The sequence below is a fragment of the Solenopsis invicta genome, chromosome 1, assembly GCF_016802725.1.
Source record: "Solenopsis invicta isolate M01_SB chromosome 1, UNIL_Sinv_3.0, whole genome shotgun sequence".
Classification (NCBI taxonomy): Eukaryota; Metazoa; Arthropoda; class Insecta; order Hymenoptera; family Formicidae; genus Solenopsis; species Solenopsis invicta.
Genome location: NC_052664.1, coordinates 4,661,732 through 4,680,964, shown reverse-complemented (window position 1 = coordinate 4,680,964; position 19,233 = coordinate 4,661,732). Strand labels below are relative to the sequence as shown.

General features: G+C 26.6%; 1 protein-coding gene across 1 annotated transcript in view; it reads left to right on the top strand.

Annotated features, from left to right (window-relative positions):
* The window catches only part of LOC105205392 (TOX high mobility group box family member 3), a 280,237-nt gene that overhangs the window by 120,696 nt on the left and 140,308 nt on the right, over positions 1 to 19,233 (top strand). The window lies entirely within an intron of this gene.

Here is a 19,233-nt window from a genome sequence, read left to right as displayed (position 1 = left end):
AATATTTTTAAATATACTTTGGAATAAGATGCTAATGAATAACATTTGTTTTAACAATATAATTATTCTCGGAAATGTTGAAAATATTTATTTATAATAATAATTTAAAAAACACATTTCAATTAACGTTTACCATTAAAGAAAATAAAATTTAATTTTTTTTTAAATTAAAGAGAGACTTTAATTTTCTTTACGTTTTTACAAATGTAGTAAACGTTCGAATATTGTTGTTTAATAATAATCGATTTTATTTGTACACATAAATAACCGCGGTGGCTCATAGAAAGGCATTATTTTTGTAATTATTTGATTCATTTTTGTTAGTTTTTAGTTTATGTTTAAGGAATACTACAATCCAAAACAAAGTAATGTGTTAGTAGCGCCCTTTTACCTCTACATTATTGTGTGCGTGTGCGTGTGCGCGCGTGTGTGTGTGTTTGTTATGTTACAACGTTCCAAAGTTTATTAAAAGAGGAAGAGAATACTTGGATTCATTTTCTGTTAATATTGTTTATAAAAGATCTGAAAATAATATCAGAACTCATAGTTCCTATTTTAATCTGACTTTTTCTGTGTGTATTGACACTTTAATAAAATACTTTTCTGTCAAAGATAAAATGTTTTTTTTTTTATAAAATATAAAATATCCATATTGTAGGTAGGATGTTTCAGGATGAATTTTAAACTATTTATTATAATTTAATAGAAAAAGGTTGTAGATATAATTAATCGATTTTTAACTGACAATAAGATACAGCAAATATTTCCAAGACATTACACGTCTTTTTAAATTGCTCGTTTTTTAATGTAAGGAAAAGTATACTTTTTCTTACATAATATAATTTTTACAATCATTTTGCACATGAAGGTATTAGAGTAATATTAACAAATAATCAATGATTTATAAAATATTTTATACTTTGTAATTTTCAACAAATTTTTATACGAAATATCAAAAATGTTCAAAAATATTCATTTTTGCTTTTTCTTAATACTTTTATGCATTAAATAATGGGATGAATTAATTAGTGTAAAAAACATATAATTATATTTTTAAGAAAATAATTATACATTATAAATTGTTTACCTTCTTTTGAGCAGCTGTATGATTTCTTTATCGCTGTTTCCTTAAAGTGTTTTCTGAAAAAGATATTATTGTGATAAAAGTGTGTAATAAGTCTATGACCTATTTTCTTACGCAGACATTTTGCATAGAATATTTCAACTACATACACAATCCTGTCTGTGCTATATCTCAACCAACCAATTTGTAAATATTCTTCCATATACAATAAATAGTTTTTGTTTGAAGTACACTATAGTTAAACAGAAATTTTAAAATTTTTAAATAAGGTGAAAGATGGTAGCAAGATGTCTTGGCTTATCTCATATTAAATTTATAATATCTATCAAAATGATGCAACAATCTCATGTTATTATTATTTGTTGTTTATTTTACTTAATAAAGTATTGAAACTTATACAGATAAATGCTGGATAGTCAGAAATGCATCAAAAATGCATTCTACTCAATAATGTAATTGTAAACACATTATAACAGTTATTATTACATTGTGGAGTAAATAATTACAATAAAAAATTAATTATTAGTAATTTATAAAGAATTTATTCTTATTTTGTAGATCAACGAGTCAAGGCAGATACTGAATAATGTTTTTTGCAGAGATGTGAGAGAATTGTTCTCTCTAAGATTTCTTCCAAAACTAAGTTAAGGAATATCCTGTTCAATTTTTGTTCTTTCTTAAAAACTATCCTTAGATACTATTTTGTATGTTACAAAAAAAATAACTAATATAATAAAGAAGTATAAAGAAATATATTTAAAGAATTGTTTATTTTTTATAAATGGAACAAGTATGATATGTACACAAATGAATTTATGAAACACCTTATTGACAATATCTGGAAAACTTTTTACTTTTATTCAAATACAATAGTACTAATCAATATTTATTTATGGTATATAAATATTTACTCTATAAGAAAAAATGATATTTAAATTAAATTAGTTGTTTTTGTACTAAATAAATATATATTTACATTTTGTAAATATTTTATTAGAACTATTCGAATAAATATTGATTAAAATTTAGTAATTTTTCTCTCAGTACAATAATCTTCTGTCAGTAGCCTAATAGTAGCCAGCTGGCGCAAAATTCGACAACCACTTTCTCGACATGATCTCTCATGTTCCTTTCCCTTATGGCCTGTTCGTGAACGTAACCTAATAACCTTTGTGATGGTAACACCAGCGTTCAAGAGGACATATTTTCCAACGGTACACCGTTATCGATAAATCAACACTCTTAAACCAATACATTTCTAAATTTAATTTGCGCGATATATATATATATATATATATATATATATATATATATATATATATAACATTTATGTTCATTTCCTATTCAGATTAACTTTCATCTCGATTTATCTTTTTCTAGTTCTAAGAATTAGAAAAAGATGAAGAATAATAAGTTAAGCTGAGATCAAAGTTAATCTTTGGTGGAAATGGATATTATTATAGTATGCATCCATTTTTCACGAAGCGATTATACTGCGAATAATAACGTGAAATCAATAAACTATTAAGTACTATCATCCTGAAAATCATTCATTCACAATCGATGCATAATCATTTAATTTCATATATAACCATGAGAAAGTGATAGCAAAAAATAAATATTCTTAAATGTACAATTATAAAAGGGGGCATTTACAATAACTGTGATCCCTTAAAATAAAAGTGATTTTTGGAGTCATTTCAGAGTACACAAGCGATCAATAATGCCTTCCCTAAGAAGGTTAGGCGTGTTCCAAACACACGCATCGCATCTAGGTATTCATCATGCATGATTGTTAAATCTGACTTGCCAGATTGGTCAGATTTAACAATCACGTATGATGAAAACCTAGATGCGATGGATGTGTCTGGAACGCGCTTAACCTCCTTAGGGAAAGCATTAATGACCGCTTGTGTACAAATAGTCATTTGGGATGTATTTTTGAATACTAAATATGAAAACATTAATAGAATTTAACTCACATCACAAAAATAATGGTATCAAGAAGAACAAGAATTAATCTAATAAACTATTGTTTTTTGTAATGTGACAGCCAAAGTCTGTTTTAATATTTTCATACTTAGTACTGAAAAATACGTCCGAAATGATTATGAGTATTCACTGAAAAGACATTGTACCGAGCAATCACATTTGGTGACACACGCGCATAACTAGTATTTTTTTTCTAATTATATCTGGAAAACGAAAGAGAAATAAAACAAAATGGATTTTAAAGATATATTAATATGATTGCGCATTATTCAGTATATTAAGAAATTGACAATTCAATTAACAAGGATTTCAATATAAACAATAAAAAAAAAATAAAATAAAATTATAACACAATACCAACATAATCTAAAGGCACATAATAGTATGATTGCGGGCTAATTACTCTTTATACATAATTTGTCTGACTCCTGCGGCGTAAATACCAGAGTTACTCTATAATTCAAACTCAAGCTATTGATTGAGTTTACTTAGAATTTGATCTGTTTAAACGTTATTGAGATAATCTCTAATATTCGCAAGTCGTCGCATATACATATAATGAGACGATATCGCACTACGCGTTTACTTGCCGCGAGATATTATCGTGTCTCTTGATAAATAAAAATAATAAGATATAAAAATTATTATTTTATTTATAAGATATAAAAATTATAAAATATTACAGAACATAGGCCAATATGTAAAAACATAATTTTTTGAAAAGCTTTAACATTAATAGCTATTGCTAATACTTTTTGTGTGATTTATATACATTGTTATAAGTTCATCAAACCGTCGGTCGAATAAATTTTTGTTTTTCATACACAGTTATAAGAACAAAAATAATAATATCACAATATTAAACTAATAATTAATTGAATACACTGTTAGAAATTTCTGTAGGAATTTTCAGGTACGTGTGACTGAAGCTTTATGCAGTTACCGTTTCTCAAATTTACTATACAAAATTGAAAATTTTAAAAACAGCGACTGCATAAAGCTTTAGTCATACGTACCTAAAATTTTTGTTACTTTAGTAATTTTCAGTATCTGTAACTGAAAATTTTAATGGGTAAAAAAATTTATATCGGTCTATTAATTTTAATATATATGTAGTTTATAATGATATATCTTATATTCTATATATCTATATATAGAATATAAGATATATAATTATAAACTATAATGTACATTAAAATTAATAAACCGATAAAAATGTTTTCTTATATATTTCTTATATTTCTTTATATATAATAAATCTTATATATCTAATATTATATATATTATATATCTTGGCACCTAAATAGTAAGATAATATGAACTAAATATGTTATATGCCATGCAAGCCACTGAGTATACATATACGTATCAAAATGTATATCAAAATGTATATCAAATGTATATCAAAAACTATTAGTTATGAAAAGTTGTTTTTGAGTGTTCATTTAATGCAATGAGAATACTGTGTATAACATATACACACTTAGTTGTTTGTTTAAACATACTTTGTTCGTATTATATGTTTATTTATATGTCAAGATAAATATTATAAGCAATAATATATCAAAATTAATAAACCGAATAATAATATCATTATAATCCTTTAAAATAATACTTAATCAAATCTTTAAAATAGAAAACTATATCACATACATCACATTTTATATAACATAATATCACATTTTCAGTAAAATTCTGAATAATGACACTTGTTTTTGCACACTGTATCATTCACTGCCACTTCTGGCCACTTCTCACCACTGAGAGATTGCAAAGGATGTCTTCCTGCCGATCGCCGAGTTGTACGCGGGAAAAAAACTGCGCAACTTCATCCAGTCACGATATCTTAAACTTCTGTTACCATTTAATAATTTTAAGAAACCATTTGTAATTCTGAGATAGAGTATCGGAATTTTAAGAGAAATTTAGTAAATTTGCATTAAATGTTACTTAATTTCGTTTTCAACATCCCAATTTCGGAAAATTAAGTTACTTTAGTAACTTAAATTTGATGGAATTTTACGAACATTTCTAACAGTGTAATAATGAGGCTAATAGACATCTAATGTGGTAGTGATGCCAATAAGAAAACACTTTTTCCTTTAAAAATCTATAAAGAATATAAGATATTACATAAAAAAAATTTTATAAAGTAAGATCGGAAAAGTATCGGATTATCTGTGAAACATGATACGTTATTTTCACAGAACAATTACTCCAATACAAATGATAGTTTAAATATATTAATCCAATGTAAATGATTTTTGTATTACATATAACGTATAAACAATGCGTATAAACAAAATTATCAAGTCTTTTATCTTAGTCCTAGTTCGTCACCTATAACTTTTGTAAAATGTAATTTGAAGACTTGGATTGAGATTAAAAAGCTTTAACTATTCGTAGATACGTAAACTTGCAGGGGTATTCTTCTTTGCATTATTCTCAACGTGAGAGTGTACAAAAATTTAAAAAGATTACCTGATACTCATTGGTGGCTAATTCGTAAGTTATCGATATTCTGAATGTCCTTTTATTTTTTTATTAAATAATTATTTAATGAAAAATTTATTGGGTTTCGGATAGTATAAAAGTAAGTGCATGTAATTGTAAAATTAAAAAAAATTACTTTAGCGTAATGTATAAGTAATCGATTACTTTGATAAGCATAATTATTATTAATCATACTAATAATTATCTAATTATTAAGTAACTTAATTTTAGTAATCACAAAATAATCCAATATTCATGAATACCAAAGTAATCGATTACGCCAAACTCTAATTATAGCGCACGTAATAATGTGCATATACAATACACTAAAATTACTTTTTTATTTTACAATTTCATGCACTTTTATAGTATATGAGAAACTAGTTAGAAAGTAATTAATTAGAAAATATTTAAATAATTGATTATCGAAAGTACATACATTATGTTATATCTTTTATTTTAATCTTTCTTATACTTCTGATAATAGCTTTAATAATTGTGAATGTAATTGTGTCGAGTTACAATTACAATTATTGTAATCGAGAATTTCCTGTGATTATATATTACTTGTAATAGTAATCACTGTACGGATGATTACAGATTACAAATGTAATTGTAACTTATTAATGTTATGATTACATTATCTGTAATCGTGTAATCGGTAATTGATTACAAAATGCCGAACTCTAATTGCAATATTCTTTTACCTTTTGCATAACGCGCAAACGTTGTGAAACTTTTCGAATTCTCTTCGAAGTCCGTGCTTTTTATACATTAATAATATTTATTTATTACAACTCTATATCTGTCATTTTATATGATTCAGATGATCTCCTTGATGTAGGTAAGAATACTTATAAAAATATAAGTGACTTTTATTTTAATCTGTACAACACATTTAAAATTTATCAAAATGGGAGACGCGAGATACTTGCAATTTTTTTCTTGTTAGAAATCAAGCAAATTTATTAAAAAATAAAAGCGCACAAATAAATTAAGGAACGAAAAGGAAAAAGCATTACTTAAAAACACTATCTGAAAATGAAATAGACGGTCAATGTATGACAATTTGGAAGATAGAAGGAATTTACGAAAAGTATTTCAGATCTCCACTTGTTGCTTGCCTCTTGGCAAAATCGGTAACATGAGGAAAGCTTGACTACCCGGGGAATTTCCTATAGCTGAAAGGTCTTGCAGTCGTGAAAAACGCTTTCCTCCCCAGCCTTTCTCCTTTCTTCCTTCCTACTTTTCTACTTTTCTTATTTGTATATACATGTAAACGTACATATACGCACATGTGTGCACATCTAAATTTTCTTTTTTATTCTAATTTATTTTCTAAAAAACAAAGTTAATTGTTATTTCCCTTAATCCTCATCAAAAATATATTTATTTACAATTAATAATACAATACTATTCTATTTTTGAAGAATTATTTTAAAAACTACTTTTACGAATTTTTTGCTCTCAACTCAAAACATCTAGGATATTTTAGATATGTGTTTATTATGTTTTTAATTTTATAAAAATTGAATTTTTAATTCTTATTATTAATATGAAATAGAAATATTTATAAATAAAATGCAACTTTAAATTTGCATAAATCTCTCTGCTCCGATTAGTAACCGGTGCGTCAGATCAACATGTACCATTTTCGTGATTGAGAACTTTTGCCATGTTAAGTGATCGATATATTTATAAATTAATCTGTACATAAATTTTGACCAATTTTATAATAGTTAATGACATATCCCATTATTTATTTACAGTTCTGAAATTGCCATTATTTAGCAAATTTTTTACAGTAAGTTCTTCCGATGCCTATAATACGGTTTTTAGTTGTACAAAATCGTTATTATTAAAACTTTTATTTTTTCAACTTAATTGAGAGTTAAAATTGACTCAGAATTACAAAATTTTCAAAATTAATTAAATCAATCAATTATATTTCTGATCAGGTTAAAATATGTTAATAAGTAAGAGAGAGTGGGATAAATCGGACCGTGTTCCAAAAAGAGGATCTTTCAATTTAAATAAATACGGTTAAGCAGATTTGCGTGCCATTTATAATGTAGATGCTTTATACACATAAAACACCGAACATGTGACAGCAGTTTGACAGCTCTCTGTCATCATAACATTTATATTGTAGAATAAACGCAAATGTGTATCAGCCATTGTGCGAAAAATTTTTAAAATAGAAAATCATTGTAAACCATTATTTAAAAGGTACTTTGAAAGATAATTGATTTAATAAAAGATAATTAAAGAGCTCAAAAACATAAAGATTTTGCGATGACTTTTGTGGTTGTAAACTTTGTTCTAAAGTTCGATAGGACTTGTGTTTAAATTGCACCTCGAAATTGTAACCTTATCGTAGCATGTGATCGGTCGACCAAATCTGTTCCTAAAAATGTTAAATTAGTAAAATATTATGAATCATCGAAATAATTGATTTCAATTTTAATTATAAAAACTGTCACTAATTTTTTTTGTAAATAAAATTTTTACTTTTGACTGTCAAATTGCTAGTTTTTACTCAATACTCATTACTAAAAAAGGAAAAAAGAAAACATTAAAATTTTTTAACATTCTAAAAGTCGATAAAAGTAGAAATGTCTGATTTAGACTAGGGAGTGGTCTGATTTGGAACCAGTAGTTTGGAACCATTGGAAGAAGCGTTTTTACATTTTCCATTATAGTTCAACATAGGTGAGAAATACATCAAAATAGTCTAAAGCAAAAGTGAAGGGAATTAAATTATCTTTTCAACGATTTTCAGTTTTATGATTGGACATTATTTACGTCTTATAGAGCAATAACTGCAAATAGATTTGATTTATCTCACCTTTCCTTAAGCTAATCAATATTTTTATTAAATTTTTGTATTATAAAAAATTATCAATAAATTTGGACAGTAAATTAATAAAACACGAAAAGAAAATAATTAATAATTATTTTCTATTAAAAGTAATTTTATTTTGTAAAGAATTATTTACTAGAAGTCTGTTAATAATTTATTGAAAAACTAATAAATTATATACCATATAATCAATTTATTACGTAATTTATTATATTATAATATTATACTATTATTATTATATTAAATTATGAATTATATTTTGCCGTATCAATTTCGGATTTTATCAATACTTAAGTTTGATTTTCAAATGTAACATCATACAAGCTCAAAGATGAAATCGACACTAATCAATACATCTTGCATCATGCCCCTAATAGTGATCTAATTTATGACGACGACGTTGTCACTGAAACTTGTTTTCCTTCACTTATTGAAATCTATTTAGTTCTCAACAATACACCTTATTCATGGCTGTAGTATTCTTAAAATATTAAAACCTATCTCGTCACTAAGCGAATGTTTTATTGCGTTGATTCTACATGATTTCTTTTGGACGCTTACAAACACACGCATGCATGATTCTCAGCACGTATTAGTGGATCCCCTACAATATTTAACATATTACTTACATTGGTAGAATGCGCTTATGACAAAACAGCACTGGTTTATTCATGTATCGTTCTAAACAATTTTTATTACTCACGCTTTTTTCTAGCACCGTTATAAATGATACAAAGTTCCTCTAGTAAAAGCTAAATCTAAGAAGGTGGTTGCGCGATCTGTGCTTATGGTGATGATACGCGCGCTTGTTTTAATTTTAACAGCATCATTAAATTGAAATATTCTTTAAAAACGTATATTGATGCAAAATATAACAATAGTAGATTGAAAACAAAATTTCGAACGGAACTAATTTTAAATCATCTTTTTATCTGATTGTGAGATAAATAGACAACACAAATTGGTATATTTACCTTATGTTTCAGCAATTTTATTTTAGCCACGCATCAAATTCTTCTTTTTAATTACAACAATATTATAACATATGAAAATGAGCAGATAAATTATTTGTATAATATTACAGGATATTGTGTATATTTGATTATAAAGACATGTTATATGCCAGGAATATATAGCGTCTCTATTATAGTTTCTAAAACTGAAGCAACTTTTCAATATTCACGATTAGTAAAACTTTGATGTGCTTAATTCTCCTCAAATCCTTTATATTATATTAATAAATAAACTTTCAAAATGTTTTTACTATTAAAAAACGTTTTTCGACATTATAGACGGTTCTTTATATAAATAATGTCAGTAACAGTAAGTTTTGTAATGCCAGTATACTTAATCCAGTGAGAAGTAACAGGTTGAATAGTTGTCAAATCGACGTTTAAAAAAATCAGTTAATATAAACGTCGAAAATTTAGTCGATTCGACGTTTTTGTGTCATCAAAATTAGATAACTATTAGACGTCTTCTATGAATAATTTTTTTGAAATATTTGCATAACTATTATATTATTGCACCATATAATCTCAATAAAATAATATTTTTGTAATATTTCAAAAACATTTTTCGTAAAAAAAAATTTTCTGCGACTGCTGCGAACTGATCTTTCCGTGACGACCTGTGAACACTTTGTACTGATACATATGAATAACTGATAGATCAGGTCAATATGTTATCGAAAAAATAAAACATCTATAATTAAAGAATATTATTTATATAAAAATATATAAAATTATTGTTTTTTACTATTTTCACAAATGCGGAATAGCATCTGGAATAACTTTTCTGTTATTCGTTTAAATAAGAATGCAATTAGAAATGATGTGTCAATATAATACAATAATTGAATTAAATATGAAAAAATTTGAGGAAGTCGGGTTAATGAAAGACGTCTAAAAGATGTCTTACATGACTCAATTTTCAACTTTATGTTATCTGGATAAGAGAAGAAAATAGTGACGTTAATTATTTTTGTTAATTATATATTTGCAAAATTACATCTAATAGAAACGAAATTTTCGAGTGATTGAAAAGTAGTTGAAATACTTAATATCAATCATCAACGACATTGACGTCGAACAGACTTTTCAACTTATTATTTCTCACTGGAAAGTTTTTAGTAAATCGATTTAATTTTGTTCGAACGGTTAATATTCTAAATTGTTACAGGTTACGTGAGAAATTATTATATAACTTTAAATATCAAATAAATTGTTTTAGTCAAATTAAAAATTAAAAATTGACATAAAGTATCTAATACGGTATCTAATAAATATTATAATAGTAATATTTATTAGATACTATAACTTTATCTAAATATTATTTTATCTAAATATTAATAGTAAGTCAATAGTCATGTATAATTTCTTTTAAGGTATTTATTTCAAAGTAATGGTTTTCATTGGGCCGCTTTCAATATAATTTATATAATATTTTTTATTTAGTATCTGCAATGTAGAATCACATATTATAAGAATAAAATTATCAAATGTCTTTAAAGAATGGTGAATCGTTATTTTTCATTAAAAATTGGAAAATTTTTGTATAAGCCATAAATTGAGTGAACCCCAATTCTTTCATTATCGTGAAAAGAAAAATTTTATTTCTTATTAAATAGAGGAGAAGAGAGTATTATACTGTCGACAATATGGCTACCCCTATTATTTTCGTTATTAGGTGACGTATTCTAACAATTGCTTATGGAGTTATTCGTTTAGTAGCCCGCTATTTTGTAGTGATGCTAATATGTCAATACATAATGACTGACAATTGTTAAAAGCATAAACTTTTCCAAGGCATACACTTTTTATCTTTAATTACATACACTTTCTCATTATTCTTAAACTTGAGTATATTATCACACGAATGTACATACACTCGATGTACGTACATGTTTTTTTGTTATTATCTTTTTATTAGGCTATATACATTTCGAGTTATACAAAGATAAAACAATAACATGGAATTTCATTAATATGATTTTTTAAGCAAAATTTTTGTATCGAGATATTTCTTCGATAAACCGATTGTCATTCTAGAAAGCGGCGTTTAAAGATATCATTTTATGCTTGTTGTTTCATATTAAACAGGGATGAAATGATATTTCTAATAAAATTTTTAATGGTATTTTTAAAGTTTCTGAACGCAGAAAAATTCTAAATCAGGAAAATTCCAAAAAATAGAAAATTAAAAATATATAATTTTGTAACAAGGTACTGTGTTCCTTTTAAACTAACCTAATTTTTTAAAATTATTTTTATGGATAGCTATATTACAACCACTTTTTTCTACCACTGATTATGCAGTGTATTAGATTTGTATAAATCACGTCCTAAATAATAAATATCTCATTACTTTGAGCCTAGAATCTGCCAAACAACACTTTGACGAATGTAATCGTTCAAGTTTCAATAGAAAATATTAATTATAAACAAAATTATTCAATAAAATGAAAATGGGTGCTATATTACCCTCTTCTCCTCTATACTGATCATTTTTTAATTATTTTTAGTAAAAATCATGACAAAAATAAGAATCAAAATGATGACTTTGCAGTTTCTCAATTTGACGATTTAAATAAATTTTCTGTCGATGCTTGTTCAATTTTGAATAACCATTATGCATTTTGCGGTCGAAAATGTTTCATAAAATGAGATATAAAAAATCTTTTTTTATAATTATCTTTTCTTTGAAGGGGAAGATGGTTTTTACTTCTGTAAACAATATGTGTATGTTGATGAAATGGCCGAAATATTCATTATAATATTATATGAGATTTTTTCACCTAACAAAACTATATTAAATTATTATTAATAAATAATACCTATAATAGTGGATACATATTGAAGGAGTTTATTAGACGAAAAATTCATAAAAATTCTATTGTAATAACGTTCTTTTTTTGTAGCTTTTACAATGAGCCTTTACACACCTTAGACATTTTTCTTCAATCAAATTGTCTTTTTCATATTTCCTTTGAAATGCATTTGTAAAAGACGAAGAATTGAAATTTGATTTAAAAATAAAATAAAATAATGTAGATAAAAGAATAATAAAATATTATCTGTTTTATATTTATCTATTATTTGATATAAAGTTTCTGTGGAATACTTTATATTTAATAAACAAAAGAAATAGATAGTAGCCAGATGGGACAATATCGGGAGAATATGGATGAGAAAGAATATCCCAGTCAAAGGCCAGCAATTTTCTACGGATGGACATTGCGACATGAGGTTTGGCGTTATCGTGGCGAAAGACAACTTTACGCCTGCTGACCAATGCAGGGCGTTTTTGTGTGATGACAGCCTTTAATTTATCCAACTGGGGGCTGCACGTCTTCGCGTTGATGGTCTCGTTCGGTTGAAGATGTTCGTAATATACCACACTTTTGAAATCCCACTTGATGCTTGAAAAGGACTTTTTTGGTTAAAGCTCTAGCTTGGCTACTGTTTATGGAGTAGCACCTCTGATTCCACACGATTTCTTGAGGCTAATATTATTGCATAATTTAAAATCCAAGTTTCATCCCCCGTTATAATCCTTTTTAGAAAAGGTTCCTTTTGATGTCGTTGAAACAACATATCGCAAATGTTCACACGTGTTATGAGTTCTTCCTAATTCGTGTAGCAGACATCCAGCCGACTTGAGTATCGTAATTTCTTCAAGTGATCATGCACGGTGGAAATTGACTTCTGCAGAGTTTCAACAAGTTCTCTGATTGTTATTCGTGGATTTTCGTGCACGAGGTCCTTAAGAAGTGTTTCGTCAGTCTTCCAAGGATGGCCAGTGCGAATTTGGTCTTTCACGTTGGAATCTCCATCTTCGAACCTTTGATACTACTTTCGAATCGTCTAATGGGTGATACAGGCATCTCCAAATTTAGAGCATATCATTCAACATCTGCGAAGCCGTTAAGCCACGTTGGAAGCAATAAAGTATCACATGGCAAAAATGGACTTTTTGCTTTTATCTTATATGAGGCTTGTTTTCTATTCCTGCACTGGAACGTTCCTTCTTGCTTTTGCTAACTTTCAAACATCTATCTATTTTATTTTAAGTTTACACTAATTCAGGGAGTTCAGGAACAGAAAACAAATGGATGATTTCTGTTGAAATAGTTACTAAAGAGGGCTTTTAAGGTTATCTTGGCGAGATCACAGAATCGGAAACGTATAAAAATAAATAAAAAATCATTGGTGGCTCCCCTACTCTCAGTGATTATGCAGCAACTCAAAGCGCGCGAAATTTGAAACAAACTTTTCAAACAACCTATAATAAGACAAATGATATTAAAAGAATGAAATAACTCTCATAAAAAGAATTCTTCTATAAAAAAATGTTCTTCCGTAAGAAAAGATTAAATTATTATTAATTTTTAAAAATTATTAGTTTCTTCTAAAGAATTAAATTCTATAAAAGAAGTTTTTTAAAGTAACATGTTACAGCTTGCGTCTTCATGAAAATTTTATGCAAAATGTTTTCTTTAGTTATAATAAGTATTCCTTATTTTTATAATCGATTTATTTCATAATATATTTATTTTATATATTTTGTAATAAACAAATATTAATAAGTTATCTTTTATGTTCACTAAACCTCGTTTTTTCTTATAGCTATTTTTTTCTTTTCATCTCTTTTATTTTTCGAAAGTGTACGAAGCTATCCAAAATGTACTTAATGGATCACGAATGTCGGACTAATCAAGAGACCGATCTGATTGTCACAACTCTTATTAAAAGATATCTAGCTTTACATCTAGCAATGAAAATTATACATATTAACAGTGAATCACGCAGAAAACTTTGTACATACATAAATCCTGAAAATGGCGTTCATATGCAAAATATTATAAAGTAAGATTATGGAGAGAAATGCAATTAAATATTCTTTGTTATAGTATACAAGATTACCTTTACATGCATTACATTGCAGAATTTTTGTTTAAAAGAATATACAATTACCAGCATAAACAAATAGAAGTTTTTTATGAAATTATGAGTTTGATGTATCTGTTAAATAATTTAAATATTAATTAAATTTTTTGTATAAATGTTAATTATGTTTTATTGGCTATATTTCATTCTTGTAACATATTTCTACTTTCCACACGAAATCATTGTCATAAATGTACATTTTTTAATGTATTAAAAAATTGTGTTTTATTTATAAAAACTTATTTTTTTAATAATTTTTTAATAATTTTTTAAATAATTTTCTAGCGACCGACAATTAAAATCTTTTCAAGGCTATTCAGGGACTATGACTTTGACAATATGTGCCAAGATCAAGGTCATTGAAAGTTGCTCCCTTGTAAATTTATTTTTATTCCAAATACGATGTTAAATAAATGTTAAAAATAAATGTTAAAGTAATAAAAAGTCATGTAATATAAGAGTTAGTGGGATTGTAAATTATGACAAAGAAACAAAAGGAATAAATTCATAATTTACTAATTAGTGAATAAATTGTAAAATAAAGAATTTTAAAGAAACTTGTTAACTATTTGTTTAGAATGAAATCTAATAAGTACAATGACTGGCTAACAATCGTGAGTAACGTAAATATTCTGTTTATAAATTAATAACAAATTATTGTTGTAAAGGTTGTCAAATATATACATTTTAATAAATAATCTGTTTCACGTATTTTTCTATTTTATAGAATAATAAAAAAAACAAAGATCAATAAGATGAAGAGTTATTGAAAAAAATGTAATAATTTATTTAATTCTGTATATCATTAAGTACAGTACGTGTCAACTATATTTATTGTTAGTTCTTTTTCATCCAATTCATACTACCTACTTAATTGATAATAAAGGAAGATGAAAATCACAGTAAATCTTAATACTGCCGGATGTTTGTTAACGGGCATACCATATGTTCACGTTGATACATATTATTATCAGATTTATTTACTTATTTATCTCTCAGTTATTTGTCTTTTGAACAATACCATACTCGTGATGGAACTAAATAATTGTTATCATTTTTTCATCGATAATTGAATTGCTTATCTTATTGACCTTTTTTTCATAACCATTTTATCGTAACCATTTTATCGTAAATATTAAAAATTTTAGTTTTTGCAAGCACATCGGGTATGTGAAAATATGAATCAAGCTCAGTGTGTTTGTGTATTCAAATTATTATCATTTTTTGTTCTTTTATATGTATTCTCTCGAAGACAAATCTTTCGGAAAAATTAGATTATGAATCTGGGATTTATATCTGACATTTTCCCAATCAAAGGTGTTGAAATTCAATATATGTTCCAGATGACTGCATGTTTGCGAAAAATTAATTTTGTTTTTTTTTGCTCTTGATTCTAGATTTCAATTGTTTCTTGATATGTCTAATATAAGACGCATCGCAATTTTTGTAATAGATTTGTATAGATAACATTGCTGTTATCTAAGTGTTGGTTAACATCTTCGTGCACTTTGATGGACTTGTTTAATTTATTCATGCAAACTACCCTATTATAATTTCAGTTTTATTTATCGCGAACGATAAATAAATTTCGAGACATGTTTTATGTAGAAAAACAAAATTTTGTTTTCTCAGAAATTATTGTATTTTCCCAATCTTCTTTTACTTTGTGTTTACTTCAGAAAAAACTTAGTATACTGAAACAAGATTTTTTACGTTCAAGGAAATATGTTTACTTTAATATCATTTCCTTGATTAAAAAAAATATTTCTTAAGTTTAAATCCAAACAATTTTATACTTGCTAATATTTATTTAAATTAAGGAAATGATTTAAACATAGAAAACATTTTCTTTAGTGTTGAATTGAGTTTATTACAGAATAATTTTTTAAGTCTAGCGTTTATAAAGTTGAAAATTAATTTCAAAGAGTAACCGTTATTTAAAAGCAATTCGATGCGTAATTCTAAATTTCTTTGGATATAAGAAGAGGATAGAAATATCGATTAAATTATATACGATGTCAATTTTGTGACGCGGAGGATGTCTAGAAATGAAAAAATAGAGATCTTCCCAAGAAGATACTTTTATAAAACCAATTTTTATACATATATTACATTGTTGTCCACCCCAATTTGATTATTATTTAATAGATTGTACCACACAATTTTTTAGAATTATCTGTAGATTTGCGCAAATAATTACTGATATGAATACGAACGATTATAGACTGAATAAATTCTATAAATAATTGTTTTTGATTAGATCTGGTTATATTTGATCAGATAAAGATAATTTGCAAATCTGATAAATCAGATGATCATATCTAATTCAAAGCCGTATGGAAAGAAACTATTGGTAACTATTGAAAACTATTACTATTCAGAATTAGTAAAAAAATTATTGAAATTTCCAATATTATGTGACATTACTATTCATTATTATTGGAAACACGAATAGTTTACTATTGGTGCAAATAGTAACTACAGGCATTTACTATTCATTACTATTGAAAATATGAATAGTTTACTATTGAAGCAAATCAAATTTCATGTTTCCAAAAAAATTTTTTTAACAGGTTTTATTATTCTTATAACTTAATTTGTATTTACTATTTTACATATAACATTTTAATTCACTGAGTATAATTCTGCATTATTTTACAAATTTTTGTAAACGTATTGGCACCGGCGGGATTCAAACCTAAGATTTCGAAAGTTTCGGAGCAACAACCTAATATGCTAACACTGAGCTAATCATAAACTTGTGATGTCGTTAATAAAAAGTTATTAAAACCTGTTTCTGCCCATGGGCAGACCAGTCAAAAAATAAAAATTAAAAATAGTATCGGAGCATGAGAAAACATTATTGACGTAAAGAGCATGTTGCCAAAGTCAATTTTGCAATTAATTATTATAAACAAATTGTTAAAAATTGACCATAAAGGACAACTGATTCCGCTAATTGATTTAACAGGAAAAATTACTAAAGAAACATATATGACGTTTTCTTAATTGTTAGAGTTGTTATAATTGTTATAAACAAATTAGTTGCATAATTGTTTTGATAAAGAGATAATGGCCGAATTCCGTAAATAGAGCGCGTGATATGCGTAATGTAACAATTTATCTTTATTTAACTTTCGGTGATCAACAAGGATTACGTCATGCGCATTATGCGCTTTACGGAACTCAACTAATGTTGTATTCTTGTGTGACAAATGCTGATATTTTGGTAATAGCAAGCCGCTTACTATCTGTCATCAATCTGTCAATTAATACATACAACGGATCTGTCTGTTATCAACTTTCAATCTGTCGTGGATTTTAACAAAGGGATGTTGCATTATTGGATGACAATTACTAAAATTTTTGCAATAGCAAACTTGTTTAATATTTGTTATAAATTTGTCGTCAAAACTTTCAACAGATTTGCTTGCTTTCCACAGCCAATTTGTCACATACTCAATACCTTGTCATATACCTTGTCAACAAGGTTGTTAGCAAATTTGATAGAAATTTGCTAACAATATCAAAAATAACAATGTATGCGGACCATGTGCGAACCAAAATCTGTTGCCAACCTTTGCAGTTACAGAAATAGTTATAGGAGTATCAAATACTAACAGATTTTTACAAAATTCATTAAGAAGTAGCTACTTGTACTGTATATGTACAATTTGCTTTATTAATAACTTTACGATTCTAATGGTAGAATAACATGCCTATAATTACTATTTGCTCCAATGGAAAATTATTCATATTTATAATGGTAATGAACAGTAGACTTTATTTATAGAACAAACATAATGCGCATGACGTAATCCTTGTTGATCACCGAAAGTTAAACAAGGTTAAAATGTTACATTACACACATCATGCGCTCTCTTTACGGAATTTATTATCTCTTTATTAAAACAATTATGCAACTAATTTGTTTATAACAATTATAACAACTATAACAATTAAGAAAGCGTTATATATATTTCTTTAGTAATTTTTCCTGTTAAATTGATTGGTGCAATCAGTTTTCCTCTACAGTAAATTTTTAATAATTTGTTTATAACTATTAATTGCAACGTCGATATAAAATTTATCAAACTCTGTTTAATTTTTATAAAATGTTCGCTTTCCCTTTTATGACTTTGGCAACTTTATTGCACTTATATCTGATGAGGGTTTCAAATTTTTCATTGATTTCCTTTGTATTTTGAGGAAATGTAGAGGAAGAGGGGGTAACTCTTACGGAAAATAAGTATTGAGATCTCAATACTAAATTGGCTAATACTTTTTTGGTCAATACTCATTGTCAGTATTGGCGAATACTCTTTTATGAATTTCTTTGAAATATCCGCATAAATATTATATTATTACACCACACAATCCTAAAATAAGCAAAACAATATTTTTGTAACATTTTAAAAAACATTTTTTGCAAAAAAAAATAGGGAATTTTCTTTTGGAAATTCCTAAGCAGCTATCCAAGTTGTGACCGCGGTGGAAGATGCTTGACTTTTGCGACTGCTGAGAACTAGATCCCTCGTGATGATCTGTGAACACTTTATGCTAATACGTATATATAACTGATAGATTAGATGAATATATGTCGAAAAGATGAAACACGTAGGGAAGACCGGGGTTAAACGCTCCATATTTTAGAATTTCAAAGCTAAAACTTCTTAGATAATTAATTGTTGTAATTATCTATACAAACGTGATAGAGGTAACCTTTCTTTATATGTTAATGATACTATTGATCCTACATTTTATTTTATACTAACCAAAATATAAACGTGCAACAACGTGGCCATTTTGCCCCGATACCGGGGTCAGTTGGTGGGTAGGGCTTAGGCTCGGTT